The sequence below is a fragment of the Ranitomeya variabilis genome, chromosome 2, assembly GCF_051348905.1.
Source record: "Ranitomeya variabilis isolate aRanVar5 chromosome 2, aRanVar5.hap1, whole genome shotgun sequence".
Classification (NCBI taxonomy): domain Eukaryota; kingdom Metazoa; phylum Chordata; class Amphibia; order Anura; family Dendrobatidae; genus Ranitomeya; species Ranitomeya variabilis.
The window spans coordinates 164,146,940-164,172,013 of NC_135233.1; the positions used below are offsets into that span (position 1 = coordinate 164,146,940).

Sequence of the window (25,074 nt, forward strand, 5' to 3'; positions counted from 1 at the left end):
GCGGAAGCCAGTTTTCACCTTCCTGACCTTGCCACATTTTTTAAATCTGACCAGTGTAAATTTATGTGGCAATATCTTTGGAATGCTTCCACAAATCTAAATGATTCTGAGAAAGTATTTTCGTGACACATTGTACTTTATGATAGCAGTAAATTTAGGTTCATATGATTTGTATTTATTTATGAACATTTGTAAAATTTTAAAATTTTGAAAAATTTTCAATTTTTAAACTTTGAATCTTTATACCCATAAAACATTCACGCCACACAAAATACTTAACAATTACCACATTATCGACTTTACATCCACAGTTCTGAAATTATATTTTGTGTTATGACATTAGAAGGGTTAAAAGTTTGGCACAATTTTTATTTTTTTTCAATAAAACATTCAAAACTTGTTTTTAAGGACTATTTCACTTTTGAAGTGACTTTGAATTGCCTACAGTATATTCAGAAAACCTGCAAACAAAACCTCATTTTCAAGTCTGCACCACGCAACGTACTAAAAGACAAGGTTAGAACGTTTGTTAACCCTTTTAGATGCTTCACAGAAATGAATACAAACTAGAAGAAAAAAAATTGCTTTAGCCCCACATTTTTCATTTACACAATGGTAAAATGAAAATATAGACTTCACAATTTGTTGTGTAATTTCTTCTGGAGTACATTGAAACGCCATGTGTGATTGTAAACTACTGTTTGTGCACACACTAGGGCTCAGAAGTGAGGGAGCACAATTTGATTTTTGGAGAATAAACGCTATAACTACACCAATACCTCACATGTGGTCAAAATCTACTGTTTGAGCATAGTCAAAACTCGGAAGGTAATGAGTGCTATTTGATTTTTGGAGTACAAACTTGGCTGAAATATATTGCAGACCGCATATTGCATTGGCAGAGCCCCCAAGGAGCCAAAAAAAGCATCATCAAAAGTAATTACATTTTGGAAATTAAATAACATAAGGAATTCATCCAGGGGTGTGATAAAACATCTTCAATCGACAGATACTTCAGAAGATTTTAAATTATTGGGCTGTGAGAATGAAATATTGCAGTTTTTTTTACATGAAAATGTCGCTTTAGCCTTAAATTTTTCATTTCCACAAGGGTAACAGGAGAAAATGGACCTTACAATTTGTTGTGCAATTTCTCCCTAGTATGTTGATACCCTATATGTTATCAAAAACTATATTGAAGCAAACGAAAGGTCCCGCATTGAACTCGCAAGTGTGACCCCGGCCTTAATGTGTGATTGGTGAGAAGTGGAGTTTTTCCAAGAGAGAGCGGTTTGGCTAGGGATAGTTCGAGGGGTGGAGTCTCAAGAGGGCCCCGAAAATTTTGCCAATATGAGGCCCCAAAATTCCTTGTGCCAGCCCTGCGACCACGTAATCTGTTCACGCTGCTGACATCACTCTCCAGTGCTGCAGAGGAATCTCGCTCTGGTAAGCGCGGCCCTGAAGCTGAAGAGGCTGAAGATTTATTGTAATGAGGGAGTTGGGGTGGAGGGATTAAAGGAGACATGAGGAGCAAGATGGACATAGTATTGGTGTGGACACAATATATGGAGTGGGAGTGTGGGGATTGGGAATTGGTGCGCACACAGTAAATGGAGTGCGGTGTATGGATTGATGTTGACACATTATAAGGAACGACGTTGTGGGGATTGGTGTGGATACACTATAAGTATCAGGGGTGTGGGGATAGGTGCATATACACTTTAAGGAGTGTGGTGTGGATTGGTGCAGACAAACTGAGGAGGGGGGTTCAAGGGATTGGTGCTGACACACTGAGGAGTGGGGGATTGGTGTGGGCATAGTATGAATAGTAAGGGAGGATTTTTGCAAAAACACTATAAGGAGCGGGGGAATTGTTGCAAAAACACTTATGAGGAGTAGGGCAATTAGTGTAGACACAGTATGAGGAGTGGAGGGGATTGAGTAGACAGTATAAGGAGCAAGGGGGCATTGGTGCTGACATAGTATGAGGAGAGAGGGAGGGATTGGTGCAGACACAGTAAGGAGCAAGGGGACATTAGTGCCAATGCAGAATGAGGAGAGAGGGAGGGATTGGTGCAGACAAAGCATGATGAGCAAGGGAGGGATTGGTATTGACACAAAATAATTAGCTGGAGGTTGATTGGTATGGATATATTATGAGGGGAAGTGCCATAGACACAGTATGAGGTGCAAGGGGGTGAATTGGTAGAGACAATATGGGGGAGTGGAGTGGACACAGTATGAGAAGTGGGGGGATTGGTGTGCAGACACAGTATGAGGAGGGGTAGGGGGTTTGGTGAGGACACAGTATGTGAAGCAAGGTAGACCTGTGAGAAGAAAGAATGGCAGCATGGGGAGCAAGGGGGACCTGTAAGAAGACAGTATGGCAGTATGGGGAGCAAGGGGATCTGTGATGATACAGTATGGGGATTGTAGAATATGTGAAGAAACAGTATGAGGAGCGGGGGAATGGGTGCAGGAACAGTATGGGAGTGGAGATGTATGAAGAGACAGTATGGAGAGTGAGGGGTGGAAATGTGTGAGGAGACTATTGAGGGGAATAGTGTGAGGGGACAGTATGGGGGAGAAAAGTGTGAGGGGCACAGAATGAAGACTAGGTAGTGTGCAGGGCAGTATATAGAGGAGGCAGCATGGGGGCAGTATGCCAAGGAGGGAGAGCACGATGAGGGGGCATATTATAGTGACTGGGCACTATTTGGGGGCAGAGTATGAGAGGACAGTGTAAAGAGGGGGCCCAGTATGGAAAAGATGGGAAAGTGTGGAGGACATGAATCATAAGACGTAGAGTGTGGTGTCATATTTTGAGCTGGGAGTGTAGTGAGGGGCAAGTATTTACTCAGGGACACAGCATAGGACAGATTTTTTTTCCATGAGAATAATAATGACACTACTATTTTTAAGGGCACCGGGTCAGTATGTGCTGCAGAAGACCAGAAAAGATGGATGTCTGCAAAAGATGAGCTGTTGATGTGAAAAGTCATCAAGTCATCTGGACAAGATGAAGAAGAAAAGAAAGAGAATGACTCCAATCAGAGACAATGTTGTGTATAAGATACCTGGATGTAAATATTCCTTTGTGATACTGCCTGCATCTCATCAATACTGTGGTACCTGTATGGTCTGCAGTCTGATGGCTTTTAACAACAACTCCATGTACCACCTTACAATTATTAAGAATATACTGGGAGTTGTAAGTTCATGTGATACAATTGTATATCGGGCTGACCTGACATTACAATTGATTGCTGTACTAAGCTTGGTGATGCACCATGTACTGATGGTGATTTTGCTAAAGGGAATCTGTCACCTCATTTTGCCGCTATAAACTGTGGCCACCGCCATCAGGGGCTTATCTACAGCATTCTGTAATGCTGTAGATAAGCCCCCCGATGTAACCTGAAAGATAAGAAAAACAAATACTCACCCAGGGGTGGTCCGATGCGGTCCGGTCTGATTGGTGTCACGGTCAGGGGCCGGCACCTCCCATCTTCATATGATGTCGTCATCCTCCTTGCTTGTCGCGTCTTCTGCACAGTTGTAATTCTCTGCCCTGTTGAGGGCAGAGCAAAGTACTGCAGTGCGCAGGCACCGGGAAAGGTCAGAGAGGCCCGGTGCCTGCGCACTGGAGTACTTTGCTCTGCCCTCAACAGGGCAGATAAAGTACGCCTGCGCAGAGGCCGCGACATAAGCAAGGAAGAGGATGACATCATATGAAGATGGGAGGCGCCGGACCTGGATCTGCGATGTCCAAAATGCTGTAGATAAGCCCCTGATAGCAGTGGCCGCAGCTTATAGCGGCAAAATGAGGTGATAAATTCCCTTTAATGTATTCATGTACTGATGGTGGTTCTCTTGATGTATTCATGTACAGATTATGGTTCTGGTGATGTATTTCTCTACTGATGATGGTTCGGGTGACATATTTCTGTACAGATAGTGGTTCTAGTGATGTGTTTCTGTACTGATGGTGGTTCTGGTGATATATTCTTGTACTCATGGTGGTTCTGGTGATGTATTTTTTTACTGCTGGTGGTTCTGGTGATGTATTCTTGCACTGTTATTGATTCGGATCCTGTAATCATGTAACAATCCATAACTTTTAAGATTACATAATACAGGCTATGTTAATAAAGTATTGTGCTGTCAGACAAATTAAGGGTTACTATGTTTTTATTTATGTTAGGAGAATTAAAGGGGTTGTTCAAGTTTGCGACAGCAGACTTCTACATTTTTATAGCGAACGCAGTGCACATTTTCAAGATCCTTTGGTGCCAGCAGTGAGAGCAAGAGGTCATGGAACTGCAAGTATGCAATTTGCATACATTCAAATACATGCTAGTTACATATGCATGGCCTCTCTCAATATTAATGAATCGATTGAGGCCAGTCACATCTAGTTGAAATGTGGCCGGAAGTATGTAAATCGCATACTTGCACTCAAATGACCATCCACTCTTGCTGCCAGCACCAGAGGATCCTGATAGTGTGTGACGCGTGGTGTGCGCGTTTTGAGAATTTATAAACCTAAAGTGACTGAAGACTTTCATCACAAACCTGGAAAACCCTTTTAAATATAACACTAAGAACTGTAGCATGCCCAGTCCTAACAGCATGCAATATATTTACTATCAGGACTCAGCTCTGCTTCCTAGTTTCAGCGGTCATCACATAATCACTCACATGCGATTTTCATACTTACAGTCACGTGACATATGACAACTTGCTTCTCTTCCTGATCGCTCAGTGAAGCAGTGGCAGTAATATTTCACTGAACCTTGAGAGAATCGGGAAAAGCAGCTCATCGGCATATACAGTAAGTGGTCACATGACAACTACTGAAATGGATTGAGCGGTGGGGGGGGAATATTCAGTTGCCAAACTGAACTTTTGCCAAGGGGGGCCACAAAAACCTTGAGACACCTCTGCCTCTAGAAAACTGCTAGCTCACTCACTTGATTACTTGATTCCCAGGTTTCACTTTATAGTACATATACTGACTATAGATGGGGACCTAAGGTACGACATTAAAATGGTTTCTATGGCAACAGCAATTTTAATTTTTCTAGGGATCGGGGTGGAGATTATATTGAAGCTTTGAAGACATTTCCAAAGTTAGTTTAACGACATTGTACTCTTCAAAATATTTAATAATTATTGATTTAATAATGATTCATTAGTAGAAGAAAATGTAAGGGAATAACTAAACATAGGTCCATATTAATATTAGAAGTGTTAATAAGTAGCCTGTTCCTTTTCAGTAAGGTTTAGTACACTTTGGGAAGCATGGCTTAGAGTGTAATAACTAAACTTAATAACCTATAATGGGAATTTCAGGATTGACTTGGTGCTGTTAAAATTTTAAGCAATTCACATATTCAATCTTAACATTACTGTTACTGTTTCTTCCTACACAGACATAAAGACTTAAAGGCAACCTGTCAGGTCCCCCATGCCCTCCAACCCAGCAGCAACTGAATTGAAGAGAAAAGAGACCAAACAAATGATTATGTGTAAATATATAAAATGTAAACTTTATTTGCACACCTGAAGACACAACAAAAAGTAAAAACATTTAAACACATGTATAGAAACATGACAGTGATGGAACACCCCCAATGTGTAACCAATATGAAAACTATATAAGGCCAGGCTCCAAGGCGGAGCAAGAGAACCTCTAAAGAGATTGAAGCATGGCTGTAGGATATAAGTGCGTATCAATTAACTGCAAACAACATGCACATGCCCCAATATAGTGACATTTAGAGGCAGGAATATATCCAAAATAATAGGCAACACATATCTCGCGAGACCGCTACTTCATCAGAGGTCATTGTAACGCGAGGCATTACTGGGAACGCCAGCTGCCAGGTGAATAGCGAGCATCGGTAACGCTGCGCGGGATGCCAAAAGGTGAGAATATTGCGATTTTTTATTTTGCTTTTTATTTTTAACATGGGTTGTGTTGTGTATGTGTTTTCGCAGAGGAAAACCGCTGCGAAGGCGCATACACAACAGGTGTACATAGCCTCGAAGGGTCCGTCAGAAAAACAGGCCCAGTGAACCCGTTTTTTACAATCTGAACAGGATCCGTCATTTCAACATTTTGGCGGATCCTGTGCAGATTGTAAAAATGGAAGTGTGAAAGAAGCCTTAACAGATGAGTGTAGGTTCACATTCAGTATGTGTGAAAGAAGTGAAGATATCTGAAGACATCATGTTGGTGAATGTTAGGCTGTCTGCAACATCATAAAACATGGTCTGAGGACACACATTCTTATATGACTGCATAAACATCCAACAGTACCCTAACTTGTGGTAGATACCAGGATAAACTCCGCAGAGCCATTATCAGACCTCAGGCTTGCGCAATGGGCCCTGGGTTCCTCCTGGTCAATGCCTCCAAAGCAATGTCTGATCTTATGTGGCTGGAGTGTATAGACAGTCCCGGGATAAAATGAGCATTGATGCCAATGACTGGCCCTTATGTTCCCCCGACATGAGTTCAATTATGGGAATCTGTAACCTCAATTGACTTATCTAAACTGTTAATATGGATACAGGTTATAGACTGCTGATAAAAGTCATCCATGTGTGCCTTATATTAGATGCCTTGTTGTTGAGAAATCATCTTTTATCACTTTATGTACATGAGCTCTTAAAGACTCTGGGGAGGATGTCGCCTGGAAGATATCTCTGCCTCAAGAGCTTATTTTACATGAAGTAGGAGTTACCAGTGTGATGTGTAATGGCCGCTCTCTGCTCTCCTCATCTCACTGCAGAGCTGTGTGTGATTATAACTGACACATCTGCAGGTCACTCTCAGCTTCAGCTTCCATCTCACAGGCAGACATTGTTGCAATACTATTGCAATACAGCAGAGCTCAGAGAGCTGCAAAAAATGTGTTTGCAAGAAGACAAATTACATTTCTCCTGTTCTGTGTTATTTACTTGTCTCACACTGGTACCTCTCTCTTTAATTTAAAATAAGCTTTGGAATTATCTTCCAGACAGCATCCTTCTCATAGTCTGGAAGAGGTAATTTATTTAAAGTGATAAAAGATGATTTCTCCAAAAGACATCTGATATGAAGCACAAAGGCATCACTCTTTTGCCATGACATTACCATAATGAGAAAGTATCCGCCCCCAGGAACAGGAAACCTACCAAAAAAAGGGATGGCACCTCTCCACTTGCCCCAGTGTGGTTTCCTGTCCCTGGAAGGGGATACCTACAGTCTGGCAGAAAAAAGATACCTGGGGAGATTTCTTCAGGTAATGGTGTGGACTCCGTGATGCCCTGGCAGCCGGAGGGATTTCCTATGGTTTGTGACACTACTTTCTTGAGAACCTTTCCTCCTGGAACACCTGTACTGATGCTGGTGGCCACTTCCTTGTTCAAAAGGCAGGGCCAATAGGGGCATGGTGCGCTGAGTGCACGCATTCAAAAATAGGGCTGGATTGATCAAGGGTGCATGTATGGGCCTTGCTGCTTCTGGGTCAGAGGTGAGGCCAGGCATGACGTCATATGCCTAGTGATGTGGGACACATGAATTCAATAGCTACTTCCAGGTTCAGAAGATGGGACCAGTGAAAAATAATCAGGAACACTGACAGCCATAGATTCTCTCACACCTGCTCACATAAAAAGGAGTAGAAGGTGTGGGTACTTAGCAAGTCACTGTGCAGCTATATGTCCATCATGGAGAATCCAAGCCTGCCTGGTGAGGATGATGATCTGAAACCTGCTCCTGGTGCAGTAGTTCTAGGGTTTAGGATGGAGTGAGTGATTTCTTTTTAAATACATGCTCATTAGTGTTATTACCTGTTTTCAGGATAGGCCCAAGAAAGCAGTGACCAAGACAAAAAACAAGGAATGTGCCTTTTGCAGGGAAGTATTGCCAAAATCCTGTAATAAAAAACTTTGCTACTCTTGTATAGACAAAATTGTAATGGAATTAAAGACGAGGTTAAGAGTATAGTAAAAAGGGAAATTTGTCATACCCGAGGCCCTTCTACTTCCTCAGGCTTGTAGCATACACCGTCAGAGGTTAGCTTGGAGGAAGAAAAAGAGGTGTCCAGTCAATTGATTGATTCAGACAGTTCAGAATCATCATCGTCTGATGTTGAATATGATCAACCATGCAACAGCTAAAAGTCATCAAGTCTGCTATAGAAGTAGAAACTTCGAAAGTGTGTAGATCGGTGGAAGATTGCATGTTTAGTAACCTGGAGGAGTGCAAACATCGGGTGTTTTCTGTCCATAAGAAATTTTTTTCCCTTATAAAAAAATGGAAGAGACCAGTTAAATGGGTTTCGATTCCTAGTACCCTTAAAAAGAAAATGCTCGTTTGAAGAAGATCTGAGTAGTATTTGGGAAAATCTCCTGAAAATTGATGCTATCATTGCCAGAGTTTCCAGAAATATGGCCCTTCCCTCTAAAAATTTGGGATCTCTGAAAGATCCTTTGGACAGATAAGGAACAAATGTCCTAGAAAATAACTTTTAGGAGCAATTAGCCCCTCCAACCTAAAAGAGCTGGCCGCAGTCAAGAAGGCCTTACAGGCAACCAAGAAATGGAGTATGGGAAAGGACGTGGTAACTATGTCAGACACCAATACAGCAGTGGCCTATTTAAATAACCAAGGGGGAACCAGATCCATTAATTTCAGAAGTATAAATAATTTTTTGCATAGCAGAGCAGAGCAAAAGCGTAAAGCTGACACTTAAGGGGATCAGAAAACTTAATTATCGACTACCTAAGTTGCAAATCGCTCAGTTAAGGGGAATGAACTTCTAGAGAATTTTCAAACAAATTTATATGGAATGTGGACTTTTGGAAGTAGATTTAAAAATTGCAATGTGGAAAAAATGTTCTCTCTAAATCCAAAAGGTTATCAAGCCATTTCTCAAGCTTTGGGACTCCAGCGAACAATAGGGAGTCATTATCCACAAATGGCGAAAACATGGAAAGGTGGTGAACCTTACCAGGAATGGCCGGCCGACCAAAATTACCCAAATAAGAACATAAAGGCTTGTCTCAGTTTTGCCAGAAAACATCTTGATGATCCCCAAGACTTTTGGGAGAATACTCTGTGGACTGACCAGACAAAAAGTTTTTGCAATGTGTTTGTCCCATTACTTCTGGCATAGAAGTAACACAACATTTCAGAAAAGGAACATCACACAAACAGTAAATTATGGTGATGGTAGTGTGATGGTCTAGGGCTGTTTTGCTGCTTCAGGACCTGGAAGACTTGCTGTGGTAACAATGAATTCTGTTGTCTACCCCAAAATCCAGAAGGAGAATGTCTGGCCATCTGTCTGTGACCTCAAGCTGAAGCCCACTTGGCTTATGCAGCAGGACAATAATCCAAAACACACCAGCAAGTCTACCTTTGAATGGCTTATAAAGAACAAAATTAAGACTTTGGAGTTGCCTAGTCAAAGTCCTGACTTTAATCCAATTTCACACACAGGGCCCAGTAGGTTTGGATTTCTTTTCCCCTTAATAATAAAAGATCTCCATTTAAAAATGGCATTTGAGTTTACTTGTGTTATCTTTATCAAAAATTTAAATTTGGTTGGTTATCTGAAACATTTAATTGTGACAAACATGCAAAAGAATAGGAAATCAGGAAGGGGGCAAACACTTTTTCACAAAACTGTATTTATTAATTTGATCATCTCCTCTTGCTGTATAACATGATGCCTATGGATCGGATTGCATCATCAATATGACTTGTTTCCTATAGGAACAATATGTACGTTATGCTAGGTCACTGCTCTGTTTAAAACAAAAATTGCTACAAAACTATTTAGTGTTAAAAGATTCAGAGATTACATATCTGGACAACTGCCAAAATTGAGCATGGAAGCTACGTTTTCTTAGCTATAGTCACTCTGATGTCTACATTTCATTGCATTCTCTTATATCTTTAAAACTCATTTTGCTACCTTGTGAAACCAAGAGCATATCTGCATTTATCATCATCTTTTGTCATCTTCGTTCTATGCTCATAAAAGCATCATCTATGAGTGTTGATATAGCTAAAAAAAAAAAAAACAGAATAATGTTGTACACCGATATAACACAGTAAGTTATCCATCATAATTAGGGGAAATCTAAAAGGATATATGACACTATAAAAGCAGGCAATTTGCATATAAAAGCACTTTTATTTCCACAAGTGACGTCGGCAAAGTATAAAGTGTAACTAGCATAATTAGAATTTATTATTGTTATCACTGTTTTTTGGTCAAGGGCTCAATATATATATATATATATATATATATATATATATATATATATATATATATATATATATACACACGAGGGGCGTTCATTAAAGATTTCCCCTGAGCCACTTCCTGTGGACTGAGAGAGATGAAACTTGGCACAGTTACTAGTCCTTCTCTACATAGGCGCCACCTAGGGACATCTCATCTCTTTAAGCAACGGTAAACACCTCGCTTGTAGAAGTCAACAGGTTGCCCTGAAAGCCACATTGTGACTTTGGAAATGAGAGTCTCATCATATGGAAAATGTTTGCGCTTCAAAAAATAACTTAATTGTTGGAAAGAGGTGGAAGTCTGATGGTGCGATGTTGGGTGAATAAGGGGGATGCAGTAGAATTTCAAAGCCACAGCACCATGCTTCCATTTGGGCAACATGTGAGTTGTGAACTGGTGCATTGTCTTGCAGAAAGCGGCCACCTTTGGTGAGCATGCCACGTCTCTTGGTTGTGATAGCTTTCCGCAATTTCTGTAGCAGTGAAGCATAGTATGCCCCAGTGATCATGGCACCCTTTATTAGGAAATCCATCAATACTACTCCGCTGGTCCCAAAATACTGTGAGCATGACCTTGCCTGCCGAGTGTTGGGCCTTCTTCTTTTTTGGCGGTGAGTCATGATGCTTCCATTGCATCGACTGGACTTCCGTCTCAGGATCATAGTGATGGACCCAGCTTTCATCTTGTGTGATCAGTCTGTTGAAAAAGTCCTCCTGGTTTCCATGGCACATTGTCAATAGAGCCTGAGAACATTCGAATCTTTCCTGCTTCTGTAAAAGGTGTGAGCAGCCGAGGAACCCAGCGAGTGGATACCTTATCCATGTGAAGATGGTCTTAGATGATTTTTTCCAAGGACACCACATTAATCTTGACATTTTGGGCTAGATGGCGAATGGTTGCGCAGCAGTTTTCCAAAATGGCGATCTCCACTTGTTGAATGGTGTGTTCATCAATAGCAGATTGGAGTTGCCCTGGAATTGGAGCTGTTTGCACTAAAGTCAGACCACATGTGAATTGATGATTCCAGTTCTTGACTACATCATATGATGGGGAATCATCATCATAATCTTTTTTCTTCTCATCGAACTTCTCCTTTGGTGTGCGGCCTTTCAAATAAAGGAACTTGATGACTGCTCTGTATTTCACTGGGTCCATTATCAAACCTCACACCTCCTGTAAAATCAAGACCATTATCAGTTTTGAGTTATAAATTGGCACATAACCTATAGAGACTTATATCATTACACATGTTCAGTTTCAGCATCCTGTGATAAATAGAAGTGGGTCAGGGGAAAACTTTAATGAAAGCCCCTCATATATATACAGCTCTGGGAAAAATTAAGAGACCACTGCAAAATTTTCAATTTGTCTGATTTTTCTCTTTATAGGTATATTTTTGAGTAAAATGTAAATTTGTCTTTTATTCTATAGACTACTGACAACATGTCTTTGAATTTCCAAGCAATACATTTTGTATTTATTTTCAGAAAATGAGAAATGTTCAAAATAACAAAAAAATGCATTGCTTGCAGATCACAAATAATGCTAAGAAAACAAGTTCAGAATAATTTAGAAACAACAATACATTTAATGTTTTAACTCAGGAAGAGTTCAAAAATCAATAGTTTGTGGAATAACCATGATTTATAATCACAGCTTTCATGCGTCTTGGCATGCTTTCCACCAGTCTCTCACACTGCTTTTGGGTGACCTTATGCCACTCCTGGTACTAAAATTTAAGCAGTTCTTCTTTGTGTGATGGCTTGTGACTATCCATCTTCCTCTTGATTACATTCCAGAGGTTTTCAATTGGGTTCAGGTCTGGAGATTGGGCTGGCCATGACAGGAATTTGATGTGGTGGTCCTTCATCCACACAATGATTGACTTTGCTGTGTGGCAGGGTGCATTGTCCTGCTGGAAAAAACAGTCCTCAGAGTTGGGGAACATTGCCGGAGCAGAAGGAATCAACTGTTTTTCCAGGATAACCTTGTATGCGGCTTGATTCATACATCCTTCGCAAAGATTAACCTGCCCAATTCCAGCCTTGCTGAAGCATCCCCAGATCATCACAGATCCTCCACCAAATTTCACAGTGGGTGCAAGACACTGTGGCTTGTACGCCTCTCCAGGTCTCTGTCTAACAATTAGATGACCAGGTGTTGGGCAAAGCTGAAAATTAGACTCATCAGAGAAGATTACCTTACTCCAGTCCTCTATGGTCCAATCATTATCGTCTTCGGCAAACTTCAGCCTGGCTCTCCTTTGCTTCTCATTGATGAAAAGCTTTTTTCTAGCTTTACATGACTTGAGCCCTGCCTCTAGGAGCGAGCCTGTTATGAACTGTTCCTGCTGTGCATTTCACCCCAGCTGCCATTTGCCATTCCTTTTGTAGGTCTCTTGATATCAGCCTGCGGTTGCTGAGTGACATTCGAATAAGATGACAGTCATTCCGGTCAGTGGAGAGTTGTTTTTGCCCTCTGCCAGTCTGCAGCTTTGTTGTCCCCAATGTCTGCTGCTTGGCCTTGATGTAATGAAGTGCCGTCTTACAAACTTAAAGGATGGAGGCAACAAGATGCTCACTGTATCCCTCTGCTAGTAAAGCCAAAATTGAGCCCTTCTTTTCCTCACTGAAGACTTTTCTTTTCAACTCCTTTCGCATGGTTAAAAGTTATTTTTTCATTCCTATTACTTTTGGGATATTACTAGCACTTGTTTTGCCATCCAGATTGTCCTATTGCAAGAGGATTGTGAACACCACTGCAGGGTTTTTATACTTTCCTTAAATAAGATTTGGCTCAGGTGATCACCTAATCAGAAGCACATTAAGTAGAATGAAGTGTCCTCTGGTTGGAATTCAACTGACACTGGAATGGAATGGCTGTCAGAGATGTAGAGGTGCTGATTTTTATAAAACTGTGCAGTGGTCTCAATTTTTGCCAGAGCTGTATATATCATTAATCATAGCAGCAGAAGAACAGGCGTTAAGTACCAGATCCATAGAAGCAGGAATCTGCCATATAAGACAAGACCCAAGGCGCAGACTATGCAAAGAGGCCTCGAAAACAGTCCAACACATAGTGGCAGGATCAAGATGCAAGTAGGAGCAGCATATACCGAATGCCACAATCAAGTAGCAGGAGACCCCAGAAAACCTTGTGGAGAATGAACGGGGTAAAATCCTGTGGGACTTCAAGATCCAGACAGATTACCAGGTGTTGGCTAACCAACCAGACATTGTGATAGTAGACAAAGATCAGAAGACAGCAATGATAATATATGTGGCAGTGACAAGTGAAAGCAACATCAAAAAGAAGGAATATGAGAAGTAGGAGAAATACCAAGGCCTCAAAGGAGAACTGGAGAAGATGTGGAAGGTGAAGGCAACTGTGATACCAGTGGTGAGAGGATCACTTGGAGCAGTGACCCCTAAGTTGGAAGAATGGCTACAACAGATCCAAAGAGCAATATCTGAACTCTTAAGCGCAATGCTGGGAACAACTAAGATTCTGCGCAGAACCCTCAAACTCCCAAGACTCGAGAGTTAGGACAACCACCTCACGGAGGGATGAGAAAGTAATATATATATTATCTTTCTTTTTAGCTTTTTTCCCTAACATACAAAGGAAATGGGTCATCTTTAACTTTCGGCCTTTTAAAGATCATTTCATCTTCAACTTTCTCAACTGTTCACAATAACAATAATTTTGATCAGGGGTGCCCAAACTTTTACATGGCACTGTACAAATGTTTTAATAATCAGGAGCATATTATATACATATTTTCTTATAATCAAAGTGCACCTTTTTATTTATTTTATATTTTTTTTATTAATTGCATATTTAGTGGCCCAATATATTAATGTCATATGCAGCGGCCTATTATATTAGATACATATTAAGGGGCTCAGTATATTAAATTTCATATTCAAGGGGCCAAGTATATTACTTACATATTCAGGGGGCAGTATATTAATTGCCTATTTAGGAGCTCAGTATATTAATTGTATATTCATGGATAACAGTATATTAATTGCTTATGGGGGGGGGCAGTATATTAATTGCACAGTCAGGCGGGCCAGTTACATTTCTAATTAGGTGACACAGTAACAGTATATTATTTGTATATTCAGAGGGGCCACTATATTTTCTATTCAGGGGACACAGCATTGTTTGCATATACGGGCGGGGAGTATATTTCTTTCTATTCAGGACATTCAGTATTTTAATTTCTGGCATTCATTTCATACTATCCTCCCATCTCGACATAAAGAAATCATCTATTTCTATTGAAGACAAATTGAGAATGAGTCTCCAAAAGCAGACCACAGACTTCTGTATTCATTAATTTCCTATTTTTAAGTAAAATATTGATGTTAAGAGTTATTTGTAGGAATTTGTTATTCGAGTTTGAAAAAAATGAAAAAAAAAAGAGGTGGCAATGCCATGAGAATTTTTTTTCTAGCCGAGGTGCCCTAAGGTTGGGAAACACTTATATAGCATATTACATCTGACATCTTGTCACACCAAGACACTAATTGTCAAGTTAGTGGTTCCTGTGCCACTTGGGTATGAATGTGAGAAAGTGGATACGACGGTGCAACCAAAAATATGCTGGCATGCGGCATGACAATATCTCTGTCCCTACAGTTAATACAATATCTCTTTCACTTGCAGCATCAAGCTTTTCCTTGGTCAGGGCCATTTCTATTCAATGATATTTTCAGCTCTTTTTCCTGGCACATGTTCTAAATCAAATCTTTGGGATATACGATTACAATGTTGACACAATACAAACTGTTTCGAGCAGCTGTACAGATTACGGGTTTCAGGGTTTTTTTCACAAGGAGACACATAAACCTGAATTGTGGCTCCAACAAAGCTAAGTTTTCTTGTAACGAACTGTCAAATAAATGCTGGCTGATATACAGTTTGGCACAGAAAAAACGACTTTGCTCTAGCTGCCCTGGGCTTCAGATACATGACACACGATTTTACTACATGAGTAATGAGCTGTTGAGTGAATGGCATAGACTAATTACTATGTACACTTTTTTTCAGCCACCAGATCAGTTCTGCTGTCATAACAGAGTTCAGAAAGAAATTATATTCGACCTGAAGTCTCCTCGTTCCCCATATTTGCAAATTATTAGATCATTAGGAAAACAGTTTGTCTTATCATATGACTTGTGACAGAAACTATCTGTAGCTTAAAAACATCACAAAGCAGTTTTCACTTTAAGAATAGGGAGATAATTTTATCCCACTTCCCTAGTGGTCAGGAATTTCCCAACAGTGAGAAAATTATGGCCACAAAGTTCAAAGGCTTCTAATTTGCCTTCCTCTACACCAAATGGCTGCTTAACATTTAGAGACTGGATTTCAAAAATATTTTTTATCTGCCAAACTACTGTAATTAAGAATATATCAATTGTTTGTTGGCTGAAATTGTCATTATTAAAACTTATAAATAATGCAAACAAAGCACAAAGTAGTGGACAAACCTTAAGTGGTTAATTATTTTCCAATCAGATCACCTGACATAAATTGAATACTTTAATTGGTTACCTGGACTAAAATAAAGTGCTGAGAACAAACCATGTATTAAAAAGTAAAAGAACCAGTAATCATGTGTGAAATACCCTACTACTTCAGTGCTGCCCCTTTCATGCTCCCCACTAGTTTAGGTTTATGTTGCTGAAAAGATCACATACATATACTGTACAGTAAAACCATGTATGGCACAAAACTGATCTGACTAGTGATTTATTAGAGCAATCAGATGTAAAAGTCATTATCTCAGTACATCAGAATAATTAACAAAAACACCTGCAAAAGCTTCCTAAACATTTAAAAAGGTCCATTAGTCTGTTTCGGTAGGCTCCACAATCATGGGAAAGACTGCTGACATGACAGACGTCCAGAAGTCAGTAATTGACACAATCCACAAGGAGGGTAAGCCACAAAAGGTCATTGCTAAGGAAGCTGGCTGTTCACAGAGTGAAAAAGTGTAGTAGAAAAAGGTGCACAAGCAACCGAGATAACTGCAGCCTTGATGGAATTGTTAAGAAAAGGCAATTCAAAAATTTAGGAGCGATTCACAAGGAGTGGACAGCTGCTGGAGTCACTGCTTCAAGAGCCACCACACACAGACGTATCCAGGACAAGTGTCGCATTACTTGTGTCAGGCCACTCATCACCAATAGACCATTCTTAAACCACTGGTAAAGGATACACCCAGCTTCAATCAGGACACAACTGACCTATTGAATAAACTAGCAGTAATAGGTCCTCTACCAGAAGGAACCATCCTGGCTACCATGGATGTGGAACCTTTGTACTCTAATATCCCACACCAGGATGGATTAAATGCCTGCAAATTCTTCCTGGAAAACACAGGGACTGGTGCTGATTCTGTGGTGAAACTTATAAAATTCATCCTCACTCATCCGCAATTACTTTGAATTTGACAACAAGATCTATCTACAGGAGATTGGCACAGCAATGGGAAGTAAAATGGCTCCACAGTATGCAAATCTTTTCATGGCCAAGCTTGAAAGTGACTTTATGTCCTCATGTCCCATCAGGCCTCTGGCCTACTACCACTACATTGATGATATTTTAATCATCTGGACGGAGTCTGAGCCACAGCTAAAGACGTTCCATGAACAGTTTAATCAATTTCATCCCAACTTAAGACTCAACTACTCCAGCACATAAATTAATGTTTTGGACACCATCATTAAGCTGCAGAACAATGAAATAGAAACTGTCATGATCTCTGCAGGCAGAGATCATAGCAAGCCTATAGAGGGACAAGCTCTCGGAAGATGGAACTATACTGACCATGAACTAAGCCTGCCGCGCAACTAGAAATAGCCAGGTAGCATTTCCTATTTATCGCTAGATGCCCAGCTCTGGCCTAAGACCTAAATAGCTAGCAGAGGGAAATATAAGACCTGGCTCACCTCTAGAGAAATATTCCAAAGAAGACAGTAGCCCCCCACATATAATGACGGTGAGTTCAGATGAAACAACAAACGCAGCAGGAAAATAGTCTTAGCAAATTTGAGGTCCGCTTACTAGATAGCAGAAGACAGATAGTATACTTTCATGGTCAGCAGAAAAACACTAACAAAACACCATCCAGAGATTACCTTAAACTCTGGCATTAACTCATAACGCCAGAGTAGCAATCCCTGATCAACGAGAGCTTTCCAGACACAGTAACAAAACTTCAGCTGTGAACTGGAACAAATAGGCAAAACAAAACATGGACAAAAGTCCAACTTATCTAGTAGTTGTCAGAAGCAGGAACAAGCACTGAGAGGCATCAGATAACATTGTTGACCGGCAAGAAACCACCAGAGAAATGAGCTTAAATAGCGACACCCACTACTGATGGAATCAGGTGAAACAGGAAAGAGGATGACAAGTCCAATTCCACAAGCGGCCACCGGGGGAGCCCAGAATCCAAATTCACAACAGTACCCCCCCCTCAAGGAGGGGGCACCGAACCCTCACCAGATCCACCAGGGCGACCAGGATGAGCCCTATGGAAGGCACGAACAAGATCAGAAGCATGAACATCAGATGCATTGACCCAAGAATTATCCTCCTGGCCGTAACCCTTCCAGTTGACCAGATACTGGAGTTTCCGTCTGGAAACACGAGAGTCCAAAATTTTCTCCACAACGTACTCCAACTCACCCTCAACCAACACCGGAGCAGGAGGCTCAACTGAAGGTACAACAGGTACCTCATACCTGCGCAATAACGACCGATGAAAAACGTTATGAATGGAAAAGGACGCAGGGAGGTCCAAACGGAAAGAAACAGGATTAAGAATCTCCAATATTCTATAAGGGCCGATGAACCGAGGTTTAAACTTAGGAGAAGAGACCCTCATAGGGACAAAACGAGAAGACAACCACACTAAATCTCCAACACAAAGCCGAGAACCAACACGACGATGACGGTTGGCAAAACGCTGAGTCTTCTCCTGGGACAACTTCAAATTGTCCATAACCTGCCCCCAGATGTGATGCAATCTCTCCACCACCGCATCCACTCCAGGACAATCCGAGGATTCCACCTGACCGGAGGAAAATCGAGGGTGAAACCCCGAATTACAGAAAAACGGGGACACCAAGGTGGAAGAACTGGCCCGATTATTGAGGGCGAACTCTGCCAATGGCAAAAAAGCAACCCAATCATCCTGGTCAGCAGAGACAAAACACCTCAGATATGTCTCAAGGGTCTGATTAGTCCGCTCGGTCTGGCCATTAGTCTGAGGATGAAAAGCAGATGAAAAAGACAAATCTATGCCCATCCTAGCACAGAATGCCCGCCAAAATCTAGACACAAATTGGGTACCTCTGTCAGAAACAATATTCTCAGGAATACCGTGCAATCGGACAACATTCTGAAAAAACAGAGGAACCAACTCAGAAGAAGAAGGCAACTTGGGCAGAGGAACCAAATGGACCATTTTAGAGAAACGGTCACAGACCACCCAGATGACAGACATCTTCTGGGAAACAGGCAGATCTGAAATAAAATCCATCGAGATGTGTGTCCAAGGCCTCTTAGGAATAGGCAAGGGCAACAGCAGTCCGCTAGCCCGAGAACTACAAGACTTGGCCCGAGCACAAACGTCACATGACTGCACAAAGACTCGCACATCTCGTGACAGAGAAGGCCACCAGAAGGATCTTGCCACCAAATCCCTGGTACCAAAAATTCCGGGATGACCTGCCAATGCAGAAGAATGTACCTCAGAGATGACTCTGCTGGTCCAATCATCCGGAACAAACAGTCTATCAGGCGGACAACGATCCGGTCTATCCGCCTGAAACTCTTGCAAGGACCGCCGCAGATCAGGAGAAACGGCCGACAAAATTACTCCCTCCCTAAGGATACCTGTGGGTTCAGAATTACCAGGAGAGTCCGGGTCAAAACTCCTAGAAAGGGCATCTGCCTTAACATTCTTAGAACCCGGTAGGTATGACACCACAAAATTAAAGCGAGAAAAAAATAAAGACCAGCGCGCCTGTCTAGGATTCAGGCGTCTGGCAGTCTCAAGATAAATCAAATTTTTGTGGTCAGTCAATACCACCACCTGATGCCTAGCCCCCTCGAGCCAATGGCGCCACTCCTCAAACGCCCACTTCATGGCCAAAAGCTCCCGATTCCCAACATCATAATTCCGCTCTGCGGGCGAAAATTTGCGAGAAAAGAAGGCACAAGGCCTAATGACGGAGCAGTCGGAACCTTTCTGCGACAACACTGCCCCAGCTCCGATCTCCGAAGCGTCAACCTCAACCTGAAAAGGCAGATTCACATCAGGCTGACGCAACACAGGGGCAGAGGCAAAACGGCGCTTAAGCTCCTGAAAGGCCTCTACAGCATGAGGGGACCAATTAGCAACATCAGCGCCTTGTCTGGTCAAATCAGTCAGTGGTTTAACGACATCCGAAAAACCAGCAATAAATCGGCGGTAAAAGTTGGCAAAGCCCAAAAATCTCTGAAGACCCTTAAGAGAGGAGGGCTGAGTCCAGTCACAAATAGCTTGCACCTTGACGGGATCCATCTCAATGGAAGAGGGAGAAAAAATATACCCCAAAAAGGAAATTTTCTGGACCCCAAAAACGCACTTAGACCCCTTCACACATAAAGAATTAGACCGCAGAACCTGAAAAACTCTCCTGACCTGCTGGACATGAGAGTCCCAGTCATCAGAAAAAATCAGAATATCATCCAGATATATTATCATAAATTTATCCAGAAAATCGCGGAAAATATCATGCATAAAAGACTGGAAAACTGAAGGGGCATTAGAAAGACCAAAAGGCATGACCAAATACTCAAAGTGGCCCTCGGGCGTATTAAATGCGGTCTTCCACTCATCCCCCTGCCTGATCCGCACCAAATTATACGCCCCACGAAGATCAATTTTAGAGAACCACTTAGCACCCTCTATACGAGCAAACAAATCAGTAAGCAATGGCAATGGGTATTGATACTTAACAGTGATCTTATTCAGAAGCCGATAATCAATACATGGTCTCAAAGAGCCGTCTTTTTTTGAGACAAAGAAAAACCCAGCTCCCAAGGGAGAAGAAGATGGACGAATATGTCCCTTTTCCAAAGACTCCTTTATATATTCCCGCATAGCAGCATGTTCCGGCACAGACAAATTAAACAAACGACCCTTTGGATATTTACAACCCGGTATCAAATCTATGGCACAATCGCACTCACGGTGCGGAGGTAACGACCCAAGCTTGGGTTCGTCAAAGACGTCTTGATAATCAGAGAGGAACTCAGGGACTTCAGAGGGAATGGACGACGAAATAGAAACCAAAGGTACGTCCCCATGAATACCCTTACATCCCCAGCTCAACACAGACATTGCTCTCCAGTCCAAGACTGGGTTGTGAGACTGCAACCATGGCAATCCCAGTACCACATCGTCATGTAAATTATACAGCACCAGGAAACGAATAATCTCCTGGTGATCCGGATTGATACGCATGGTTACTTGTGTCCAGTATTGTGGTTTATTATTAGCCAATGGGGTGGAGTCAATCCCCTTCAGAGGAATAAGAGTCTCCAAAGGCTCTAAATCAAAACCACAACGATTGGCAAAGGACCAATCCATAAGACTCAGAGCGGCGCCAGAGTCAACATAGGCGTCCGTGGCAATGGATGACAAAGAGCAAATCAGGGTTACAGACAAAATAAACTTAGACTGAATGGTGCCAATGGAAACAGACTTATCAAGCTTCTTTGTACGCCTAGAGCATGCCGATATAACATGAGTAGAATCCCCACAATAGAAACACAATCCATTCTTCCGTCTAAAATTCTGTCGCTCGCTCCTGGACAGAATTCTATCACACTGCATACTTTCTGGCGTCTTTTCCATAGACACCGCCAGATGGTGCACCGGTTTGCGCTCCCGCAGACGCCTATCAATCTGAATAGCCATTGTCATGGACTCATTCAGACCTGCAGGCAAAGGGAACCCCACCATAACATCCTTAACGGCATCAGAGAGACCTTCTCTGAAAGTTGCCGCCAAGGCGCACTCATTCCACTGAGTAAGCACAGACCATTTACGGAATTTTTGGCAGAAAACTTCAGCTTCGTCTTGCCCCTGAGATAGTGCCATCAAAGTTTTTTCTGCCTGAAGTTCCAAATGAGGTTCCTCATAAAGCAAGCCCAAGGCCAGAAAAAACGCATCCACATCGCGTAACGCAGGATCCCCTGCTGGCAATGAGAAGGCCCAATCTTGAGGGTCACCCCTGAGCAAGGAAATCACAATCCTAACCTGCTGAGCAGGGTCTCCAGCTGAACGAGACTTCAGGGACAAATAAAGCTTACAATTATTTCGGAAATTCTGGAAGCTAGCTCTATTCCCTGTGAAGAACTCCGGCAAAGGAATTCTCGGCTCAGATACCGGAGCATGTACCACAAAATCTTGTAAATTTTGTACTTTCGTGATGAGATTATTCAAACCCGCAGTTACACTCTGGAGATCCATTATTGTCAGGTGCACACAGAGCATACAGAGATTAGGAGGAGAGAGAGAAAAAAGACTGCAGCAAGGCAGACTGGAGGAAAAAAAAAAAAAAAAAAAATTCCAGCAGACTTCTTATAACTCTCCTTTCTCAACCTGGGTCTTTAACACTTTATTGGCCGGTCAAACTGTCATGATCTCTGCAGGCAGAGATCATAGCAAGCCTATAGAGGGACAAGCTCTCGGAAGATGGAACTATACTGACCATGAACTAAGCCTGCCGCGCAACTAGAAATAGCCAGGTAGCATTTCCTATTTATCGCTAGATGCCCAGCTCTGGCCTAAGACCTAAATAGCTAGCAGAGGGAAATATAAGACCTGGCTCACCTCTAGAGAAATATTCCAAAGAAGACAGTAGCCCCCCACATATAATGACGGTGAGTTCAGATGAAACAACAAACGCAGCAGGAAAATAGTCTTAGCAAATTTGAGGTCCGCTTACTAGATAGCAGAAGACAGATAGTATACTTTCATGGTCAGCAGAAAAACACTAACAAAACACCATCCAGAGATTACCTTAAACTCTGGCATTAACTCATAACGCCAGAGTAGCAATCCCTGATCAACGAGAGCTTTCCAGACACAGTAACAAAACTTCAGCTGTGAACTGGAACAAATAGGCAAAACAAAACATGGACAAAAGTCCAACTTATCTAGTAGTTGTCAGAAGCAGGAACAAGCACTGAGAGGCATCAGATAACATTGTTGACCGGCAAGAAACCACCAGAGAAATGAGCTTAAATAGCGACACCCACTACTGATGGAATCAGGTGAAACAGGAAAGAGGATGACAAGTCCAATTCCACAAGCGGCCACCGGGGGAGCCCAGAATCCAAATTCACAACAAGAAACATCCCTATATCAGAAGCCAATCGACCTTCCAACATACCTTAAATGGGACAGTTTCCATCCAAAACACATAAAAAACTCTATTGTCTACAGCCAAGCCATCAGATACAATCGTATAAGTTCCAAACCCATGGATAGGGATGAACACCTTGGTCACCTCAGAAAGACCTTTTCGAATCAGGGCTACCATCCAAGAACAATTCAAAACAAAATTAAAAGAGCAATTAGAATATCAAGGAATCATCTCCTACATTACAAAGCTAAAGAAGAAAATAACTGGGTGCCTCTAGTAGTCACCTACAATCCAAATCTGGAGGGGAGCTGCACAAAAATTACAACCTTTACTACAAAAAGATGCCCGCTTACAATCCATTTTTCCAGACCCCACACTATTGTGTTTTAGGCAGCCCCCAAATCTAAGAAGCATCAATGTCAGCAGCTCCCTGTTCTCTCAAACAGCTGCCTTTCCTTGCAACCAGAAAAAATGTAAAATCTGTCCATTTATAATGACCACGGACAAGATAAAGATCCCCAATTCACATCAGGACTACAAGATCCCAGGTACTTTCAACTGTATCACATCTAACGTGGTGTACCTAATTATTTGTACTAAGTGTCCAACTGGGGTTCTGTATGTAGGGGAGACAGGGCAAAAACTGAGAACAAGGATGAACTTTCATCACCACACAATAAGAGAAAAAAGAATAGATCTACCTGTGGCAAAACATTTTGTCTCCCTGATCACAGCACCATGGACATGAGATTACTTGTATTAAAGGGTAATTTCAAATCTCAGAGACAGAAGGGTCTGGGAATATAAGCTGATGATGACCTTTGACACTCTCAGTGCAGGAATGAATGTGTCACATGCATTTATTTATTTCTACATCAATTAAGGAATTTGCTCCTCTGATTTCCGAGCACTAAAAAACACTCGGAGGTCACCCGAGCGTGCTCGAGAAATCTCGAGTAACGAGTATATTCGCTTATCACTAATTTTTATAAGATATTCTTTAAATGTTTTACACTTCTCATCTATTTTATGTGATTTTTATTAGCTGGAGTCAGCGGGATTTAGTGCACACTGATACATAAAGAGGCCAAAAATGTGGACATGTGCATGACCCTTAAGCTGAGTGGAGCAATGTGGGAGGACAGTGGCTGGGGGCACTCATCAAAGCAAAAGGTGGCTACTTTGAAGAACCTAGAATATAAGACATAATTTCAGTTGTTTCACACTTTTTTGTTAAGTATATAATTCCACATGTGCTAATTCATAGTTTTGATGCCTTCAGTGTGAATGTACAATTTTCATAGTCATGAAAATACAGAAAAATCTTTAAATAAGAAGGTGTGTCCAAAGTTTTTGTCTGTACTGTATCTCTGAGATTTAAGGGCATCAAAATTCAGTTGGAAAATTGCGAAATTTTCGCCAAATTTCCATTTTTTTTCACAAATAAACACAAGTCATATCGAAGAAATTTTACCACTATCATGAAGTACAATATGTTATGAAAAAAAACAATCTTGAAATCACCGGGATCCATTGAAGCGTTCCAAAGTTATTACCTCATAAAGTGACACTGGTCTGAATTGTAAAAATTGGCTCGGTCATTAAGGTGCAAACCACCCTCGGGGGGTGTTAATGAAAGACATCAGAATTACAGGCCATTTAGAGAACTATACTATTGTATTATAGTTTTTTATTACTCAAGCCCATAATGATTTTTATTTCAAAGAATTATGTCACCTGAACTACAAAATCTGAATAATATAATACTGTCAATAGTAGTAACATAGATTTTTTTAGCAGTACAGAGCAAAGTCAAATTGAAAGCTAAGTGAAAACCCAACAACTGTAATGAAAAATTATATTTATAGAATCCACAGAATCAGTTGTTTACAAATTGGCCTAAAAAAGTTAAGTTACATTTTAAGCCTTACTGTTAGTTCTGGCAATGTGACTTCAATCAGCAGATATGACAAAATCCCATTTTATTATTGTTTATAATTAAAAATATACTTCTGTAATTAAAAAGTTTTTCTTGCTCTTCAGTTCACAATAACTACATTGTAAATTTTCATTTTTCCACAAATATTTTTTTTCCTGAACATTCATGATGAAGAGATTTTTCTCCATTTGTCCCAGAAGAGCAAGGTTTAATTCATCCAAACCATTCATTGCTTTGCAAATGGTATATTTTCTTTTTATGTACATGAACTTTAGGAAGAAGGCTAACTTCTACATTAGTATCTGAAATGAAATCTGTAATTGTTAGCAACATGTCCTACGACTGCTGTGTAAGACAATCACACATGGAAGTATAACGTGTA

At 41.3% G+C, this 25,074-nt stretch overlaps 1 long non-coding RNA gene across 12 annotated transcripts in view; it reads right to left on the reverse strand.

Moving 5' to 3' along the window:
* The window catches only part of LOC143804741 (uncharacterized), a 1,170,763-nt gene that overhangs the window by 451,783 nt on the left and 693,906 nt on the right, over positions 1-25,074 (reverse strand). Inside the window, exon 6 of one of the 12 annotated variants that reach the window (XR_013221093.1) lies at positions 10,422-11,483. The exons of the other annotated variants lie outside the window; for them this stretch is intronic. This is a non-coding gene — a long non-coding RNA (uncharacterized LOC143804741). Of the gene's footprint in view, positions 1-10,421; positions 11,484-25,074 lie in introns of those variants that run through there. 12 annotated transcript variants of the gene reach the window in all.